The sequence below is a fragment of the Triticum dicoccoides genome, chromosome 7B (genome assembly GCF_002162155.2).
Source record: "Triticum dicoccoides isolate Atlit2015 ecotype Zavitan chromosome 7B, WEW_v2.0, whole genome shotgun sequence".
NCBI lineage: Eukaryota > Viridiplantae > Streptophyta > Magnoliopsida > Poales > Poaceae > Triticum > Triticum dicoccoides.
Window position 1 is genome coordinate 698,159,124 of NC_041393.1, and position 8,488 is coordinate 698,167,611.

At 49.0% G+C, this 8,488-nt stretch overlaps 2 pseudogenes; both read left to right on the plus strand.

The window, feature by feature from the left end:
• LOC119339435 overlaps positions 1–8,488 on the plus strand; it is a 21,303-nt pseudogene extending 12,815 nt beyond the window's left edge.
• On the plus strand, positions 3,671–3,809 carry LOC119342410 (annotated as a pseudogene).

The following is an 8,488-nucleotide window of genomic DNA, read 5'->3' on the forward strand; positions in this document are numbered from 1 at the left end:
CTTGGTGTGGAACCCGGTGGTTTCGGTATGGGCAGAGGGGACCCTCGGTCGTACGTCTCTCCGTTGCATCTGCCAAAGTTGCTCATTTTTTTCCATGGGTCACAGTGACCATGCAGGGCACGCACGCCAAAATTTGTCGCGTTCCGACGCTGTACAGATTTTCTATGATTTTCTAGGCTGAAAACACCCAAAACACTGCCCGGACGTGAAGCAACATGCGTTCTTAGTCGGATTTCGTTCATCTCTGGCGTGTGGTACCCGTGCAGGTCCCCACATGCGCTGGCAAAAGTTGGGTGCATTCCGGCAAACCGCACTGGCACTTGCTATGGAACGCGGTGGTTTCGGTGCGAAAAGGTGTGTACCGAACACCTTTTTTCTGTAACTTTCAACATACCAAAAATTTTGTATCGCATTGTATCTACATGAGAATCATGCGTGCCAATTTTCTGTGCATTTTGGGTCTGTTTGCATTTTCTACGGTTTTCAGTGTCGACAGTCCAAAAACACTGTTTTTAATTCAAAATTATTTCATACTAAGTTTAAAAAAAATGAATTCCTTCTTCTAGTTTCGTTTTTGTCCTTTTCCTTTCCTCCTCTCTTCATCTTTTTTTTATATAATTTTTATTATTCTTTCAATTTTACCGGTAAACTATTTAATTTTAATTTCTTTCTAGTCACTTTTATTTTATAAAATGATTCACTTTTTCCCATAATATTTCATACTAATTTTTATTCCAACATAACGATAGACGACAGTTCATTCAACATAACAACGGTTCATTTTACATTAAAACATAAAAAACTTAATTATACAGGACTTAATTAAACTTAATTAAACAAAACGACCTAATCTAAACCTAATCTACTCATCGTTGTCGGAGGCGGCGAGGTCCACGATCTCACCCGCACCGACGTCACCGTCGCCGTCGTCGCTGCTCATGCTGCCGTCATCCTCCTCCGGAGCAACCTGCGGCTGCGCCGCTTCGATGGCCGACGCCGCATCCAGTGCGGCCTGCAGCTCGGCGGCCTCTGCTGCCGCCGCCATAGCCACCGCGGCGTCGAGTGCGGCCTGCATCTCGACGGCCTCTCTCACCTCCGCGGCGGCGGCCGCCGCCACCGCTTCTGCCTGCAACGCCCGCAGTGCGATAGATAGCCGGGGCAGTCGTCGGGGTCGCCGTCCTCGCGCAGTGTGAACTGCTCCGGCGGGATCTCGACGACGAGAGCGGACGCGGGCTGGGCGAGGGCGGGAACCGGACGGTGGGACGAGCTCGGAGACGGCGCGGCCGCCGGAGGGGGACGACGGGGCCGGCGCGGGGCGGAAGACGAGCCGCGTGCGACAGATGATGAGCTGCCCGGGCCCGACGACGAGCCGCCGGTCCGCGACTCCCGACGAGCCTGCGCGACGATGGGCCAGTAATCCTTGCCCTTCCAGAATCTCGTGCGGCCGACGATGTTCCACCGGCCGCCCTGGTGCCGGCGCAGCTTGTCCGGCGACGCGCCGGGCCCCCTCGTCGGGTACCCGTCGGCAGTGATGTGGAACGCGTGCGGCAGACGACAGCCCCGGCGGCACCATCATCCCGAGACGGATGAGCTCGTTTGCCTCCGGCGTGCTCAGGATCGTCGGCCACGAGCCGCCGCCGCTGTCGGACTCCATAGAGGCCGCCGGGAAGGGAGCTCGTCGGCAGTGGAGCGTGTCGGTGGGTGGGGCGAGCGGGGCGAGGCGCGTCGAGTGGAGTGGGGCGAGCGGGGCGAGGCGCGTCGAGTGGAGTGGGGGGAGGCAGACGGGACGACAAGCGGCGTTTTAAAGACGGGCGTCGGTGGGTGGGGGAGGCCGTCGGGTAGGTGACCGACGCCCGGCTTAATGCCGGCATTAATGGCGCATTGGGCCGGCGGCCGCCTCGGGAACCGCCCTTGACCGACGCTTAGACGGCACGCAACCGCCCATCCCCACACGTCACGTCGTGTTTTTTTGTTTTCTTTTTTTCCCATCCAGCCGACGCCACGTCGCCACGAGTACGTCACTCGACAGGTCGCATCATCTTTTTTTTTTGCTTTGGTCGTCGTCATATGTACGCGGACGGCCGCGTGTATGGGTAGTTGACGTACAGCCCCGTCGCGCGGGTACAGCCCCGTCGCGCGGGCGGCGGCTTTTTTATGTGCTGGGACGATCCTACCCTTTTTAATGAAGGTGTACGGAGCGATCTCAGCCGTTGTTGTATTTAGGGGTTGTACCGAAGAAGTGTTTTCTTTTTTCTTTTATATGCGTGGATGATAATCATGAGAGGCCGAATAATGCACGCACCGTCTTTGTTTTTTTTTTAAAAAAATTTATCTCTGCTCTACTAGCTGCTACTTGGTTGTTGGCACTTTCTGCTAGTTTCATCATGCACATGAAAGCATTTAGTTATGTGTGCATATAGCATCCAGTTTTTAGAGTTGAGCACTGCATGTAATATATGAACCTCAGCTGCCAAAAGTAAATCTCCTTTGTACAGAAAAGATGTACTTTTGTAATACTGTTGCCTTACATAGTTTCTTCTTCGTCCGAACCAGCTAATAGCAACTGTGGACCAATGTATCTGAGGAGCTAATTCATGTTTTACTTACATTCCTACCAATTTCCTCTAGATATTACATGTAATACTTGTTCCTTCATGCTGAAGACTTTGTCATTTGTAGATTGTTTGTTCTAATTGATTTGCATGGACCTGTGAAGTCAATTACCCTGAGAGCTATTTACTGTCTTTCTGTTTTCTTCTGCTGTGAAAAGTGAATCCTGTATCTAGTTATTCAAGCGACACTTGTTGAGGCTTTGTTCATTCACCAAATGTGTGCACCTCCCTCAGTTGCTCTCCAACTACTGACCGGTCTGATCTCCCTTTGCAGTCCAGAAAATGTAATCGGCCTGCTGGTAAGCTCTGTTAAATGATATAGTTGTAGTTGTAACGTGACATGTGTCACGAGGGTGTATATTGTGTGCGTGTTGTAAACTTGGGCAGGTTGTTGTAGGTTAGAGATCCTTATCTTGTATAGTCTTGGATGAGGGGTCAAGCTAACACAACAACCTGCCAACCTCAATGTAATCTTGTTGCTATTTAACATGCACGCGTCCTTGCGTGGAGGCATACGCTTCACCTCTTTCCTTTCATGGTAATCAGAGCCTACCTCGGGTTCATCCATGGCGAGCTCTTCCTCCGCAAATTCTTTCCCCTCGTCTCCGTTTGCACACAATGCAACCGAGAAGCTCACGAGAGGGAACGAGGCCTTATGGCGCGGCACGGTGCTCTCAGCCATCAGGGGAGCGCAGATGGCAAGCTTCCTCGACACCGAGCAGCCGCCCCCGCCCACGACCATTGAGGTCACCGGCGACCACGGCAAGACCAAGACGAAGGGGCCGAACCCGGAGTTCGGTCTGTGGTACGCGCAGGATCAGCAGGTTTTCTCATACCTGTTGACCACACTACCGCGTGAGATGGCCGTCCAAGTGGCAACCCGCCACACCGCGGCCGAGCTATGGAACACGGTGCAAGGGATGCTCGCGTCGCACACCAGGGCGCAGACCGTCAACATCAGAATTGCCCTAGCCAATCTTCAGAAGGGCAACTCCACAATCACAGAGTATGTTGGTAAGGTCCAAACTCTGTGTGATGAACTAACTGCTTCAGGGAAGGCCTTGGACGAGGAAGTGGTGATCTCCCACATCCTTGCTGGACTAGATGAGGAGTACGATCCAGTGGTGTCGGCCATGTGCTCTAGGGTCGAACCTGTCAAGATCCCGGAGCTGTTCTCACAGCTCCTGAGTTTTGAGACTCGTCTGAATCTCCGCGGCGGGTCTTCTCAGTCGTCCGCAAATGCGGCGGCGCGTGGGCGCGGCTTCAACAAGAACAACAACGCCATCGGCAATGGTGATCGCGGCGGCGGTCGCGGCTTCAGCAACAAACCAGGCGGTGGTGGTGATCGTGGCCGTGGTGGTGACCACGGCCGTGGTCGAGGCAACTCGGGAGGCAGGGGGAACTACAACAGCAACTCCTCTGCCAAACCGGTATGCCAGATCTGTGGCAAAGTTGGCCACCCTGCTTGGAAGTGCTGGAAGTGCTACGATTCTTCATATCAGGGAGGAGAAGAGCGCTCGGCCAAGATGGCTGCTCATCAGTATGGAGTTGACACCAACTGGTATATGGACAGTGGTGCAACCGACCATATTACAAGCGATCATGAGAAGCTGACCGTCCGGGAATGGTACACGGGCAATGATCAGATTCATACTACAAACGGATCAGGTATGTCCATTGACCATATTGGTTATGCAACTATTTCTACCCCAGATCGCAATCTCCATCTAAAAGATGTTCTTCATGTTCTGGAGGCAACAAAAGATTTGATTTCTGCAAGTAAACTTGCTCTTGACAATAATACTATTGTTGAAATTCACCCTCATTTTTTTCTCATCAAGGATCTGGAAACGAGGAAGCTTCTACTTGGAGGCAGGGGTAGAAGAGGGCTCTATCCTGTTAAACACACCGGGGGAAACGTCCAGGAGCATGTGCTCAATGTCACCAAACCACCTTTGGATTGGTGGCATAGACGTTTAGGTCACCCTTCTTCCACTGTTGTTAGGAAGATTCTTAGTGAGAATAAACTCCCGTGTGTTAATAATGATAGCAATAAACATGTATGTGACGCCTGCCAAAAGGGCAAAAGTCACCACTTACCTTATCCTCAATCCTTGAGTGAATCTAAATCTCCTTTGGAACTTGTCTTTTCTGATGTGTGGGGTCCTGCTGTTGAAACAGTAGGCAGAAAAAAATACTATGTGAGTTTTATCGATGATTTTAGTAAATTCACATGGATCTATCTCATTAAACACAAATCTGAAGTTTTTCAGAAATTCAATGACTTCCAAAACCTTGTTGAACGACGTTTTGATCAAAAAAATCGTTGCCCTCCAAACAGACTGGGGAGGGGAGTATGAAAATTTGAACTCCTTCTTTACCAAAATTGGTATCTCACACCACGTATCATGCCCTCATGCTCATCAGCAAAATGGGTCAGCCGAGCGCAAGCACCGACACATCGTTGAAGTTGGCCTCCCCTTGCTTGCTCAAGCCTCTATGCCCTTGAAGTTTTGGGATGAGGCCTTCCTTGCCGCAACTTACTTGATCAATAGGGTTCCAAGTAAGGTCATAAATCATGAAACACCACTCACTAGGTTATTCGGTGAAACTCCCAACTACTCCTTTCTTAGAATTTTTGGGTGTGCTTGTTGGCCCAACCTACGTCCCTACAACACACATAAGCTCCAATTTCGATCAAAGCAATGTGCCTTTCTTGGTTATAGTAACTTGCACAAAGGCTACAAGTGCCTTGATATCTCTACAGGGCGTGTATACATCTCTAGGGATGTGGTGTTTGATGAAAATATTTTTCCTTTTGCGGCTCTTCATCCTAATGCCGGTGCTCGCCTAAGGGCTGAGATTCTTTTGCTCCCTCCTGACCTACTTAATCCTACTGATCACGGGGGAAAGATAGTTGATGATCAATTGATTAATAGGACTACTAATGGTTCTGATGATGCAGGAAGTCGTGGTAAAAAAATGCAGCAGAAAACACTATTTTTGGTCATGATTTTATGCAGCAGATGCAGCCAAACTGGCCTGGCTCGGAACACGGAGCAGATCCTCCTGCGGACGCGGATCCCAAGAGATCTGGTGGCACGGCAGATTCGCCTACACGTGCGGATACCGAGAGATCCGGCGGCGCTGTTGCTCCTGACGCGTGCACGGACTCGGAGGCGGAACCGCGCACTCCGGCTGGCGCGGCCACCCCACCTGGTGTAGGCAGCCCGTCCACGGGCGACACGCGTCCAGACTCGCGGTCGGATGCGCGGGTTGGCGCGGGTGGGTCCAACGTGTCGTCGTCAGGAATTATGAGGAGGCGCGGACTCCCGGGCGTGTGTCGCCTGGATGTGTTTCTGCCTTGCCAACTGGACCAACGGCGTCGTCTCGGGCTGGCAGGACCGATCCCCAGGCGGATTCTCTAGCTCGATCTAGTCCAGAACTGGCGGCAGGATCTCCTACAGCGTTGGGATCTTCTGTGGCCGTTGAACCGCAGCGACCCAATACACGGTCGCAAAGAGGCATTTTTAAACCCTTGGTTCCTAAAGATGGAAAGGTCAGGTATGGTAAAAATTTCAAGGTAGTAAACTTTGCTGCTACTGGTGAACCTCGTGATCTAGCTGAAGCACTAGATGATAAAAACTGGAAAAAAGCTATGGAGGTAGAATATGATGCACTTATGAAAAATCAAACTTGGCATCTAGTGTCACCTAAACAAGGTAGGAACATTATAGATTGCAAGTGGGTATACAAAATTAAGAGAAATTCTGATGGAACAATAGACAGATACAAAGCTAGACTAGTAGCAAAAGGGTTTAAACAACATTATGGAATTGACTATGAAGACACTTTTAGTCCAGTAGTTAAGGCAGCTACTATTAGACTTGTTTTGTCTATTGCTGTTTTCAGGGGATGGACTCTTCGCCAATTGGATGTACAGAATGCGTTCTTACATGGTATTCTCGAGGAGGAGGTGTACATGAAGCAACCACCTGGGTTTGTGGATGGCACCAAACCACAACATGTGTGTAAATTGGACAAAGCACTTTATGGTCTGAAACAGGCACCTAGAGTGTGGTACTCAAGACTAAGTACAAAGCTTCAACAACTTGGCTTCAGACCATCAAGGGGAGATACTTCTCTATTTTTCTTCAAAAATGAGAAGGTGATCATCTATATGCTTATATATGTAGATGATATAATTGTTGCTAGCTCATCTTCACAAGCCACCTCAGCTCTACTTAGAAACTTGAAGAGTGATTTTGCTCTCAAAGACTTGGGAGAATTACACTATTTCCTTGGCATAGAAGTGAAACAGGTACATGATGGTATACTGCTGACTCAAGAGAAATATGCCACGGATATACTCAAGCGTGTAGGTATGAGAGACTGTAAACCCTCCAGTACATCTTTATCTACAACAGAAAAATTATCATTGCATGAAGGAGAATTGTTAAGTCCAGAGGAAGGGACTAAATATAGGAGTGTGGTGGGTGCACTACAATATTTAACTTTGACAAGACCTGATATATCCTTCTCTGTTAACAAGGTCTGTCAATTTCTGCATTCTCCTACTTCACTTCATTGGACAGCGGTTAAAAGGATTTTGAGATATATTCAAGGAAGTGCTGGTACAGGACTGAAAATATGTAAATCACCCTCAACAACTGTTAGTGCCTTTTCTGATGCAGATTGGGCAGGTTGTCCTGATGACAGAAGGTCTACAGGTGGATTTGCTATTTTCTTTGGTTCCAACCTTATATCCTGGAATGCAAAGAAACAAGCAACAGTCTCTCGCTCTAGTACTGAAGCAGAATATAAATCTCTGGCAAATGCAACAGCTGAGGTAATGTGGATGGAAACTCTATTAAATGAGCTAGGAGTAAGAAGGTCAAGTACTTCTCGCCTATGGTGTGATAATCTTGGAGCAACGTACCTCTCAGCTAATCCAGTGTTCCATGCAAGGACGAAACACATAGAGATTGATTTTCACTTTGTCAGAGAGAGGGTTGCTAGGAAACTGTTGGAAATCAGGTTCATCCCAACAGGGGACCAAGTGGCAGGTGGTTTCAGAAAACCATTACAGATTCGGCAACTACAAGCTTTCAAGAACAATCTCAATCTTGACACGTTTAGATTGAGGGAGGATGTTAAATGATATAGTTGTAGTTGTAACGTGACATGTGTCACGAGGGTGTATATTGTGTGCGTGTTGTAAACTTGGGCAGGTTGTTGTAGGTTAGAGATCCTTATCTTGTATAGTCTTCGATGAGGGGTCAAGCTAACACAACAACCTGCCAACCTCGATGTAATCTTGTTGCTATTTAACACGCACACGTCCCTGCCTGGAGGCATACGCTTCACCTCTTTTCTTTCAAGCTCAGCCTCAATTTCCAGGAGGGTCATACTAAAAGTGCTATGTTGCACGTCAAAGTGATGTACTTCCGTGAATTCCGAGGGAGCAAGGCGAGGTTGCCTTCCTCAAGTCGATCTTCCCAAAGGTGCTGGAGACCACGGTGACTATAATGGGAAATCCAAGATTCACGCCATTTTCAGTAGCTGTGGCGTTCTCCAAACTGAAGGAGGCTTGTGAGGTCATAAGGTGCTGCCAAGTGCTGCTTCTTGGGAGTAGAGGCCCCGAAGGAGGCAATGCATGAAGTTTTAAACAAGGAAGTGATTTTTCATGCGAGGACCCTTTTTCAACAGTGGAGAGCAGCTTATTCACTCCGGAGCAGTCGAAGTTTATTGGATTTGATGAAGTAGGAACCAGGCATTGCATCTGCGGCACAATGCCTGTGGCGAGTGGAAGTTTTTTGGATGTGCTGAACTATGAACCAGGCATGGTATCTGCTTCTTCTGGTAGCCGCCCCTGA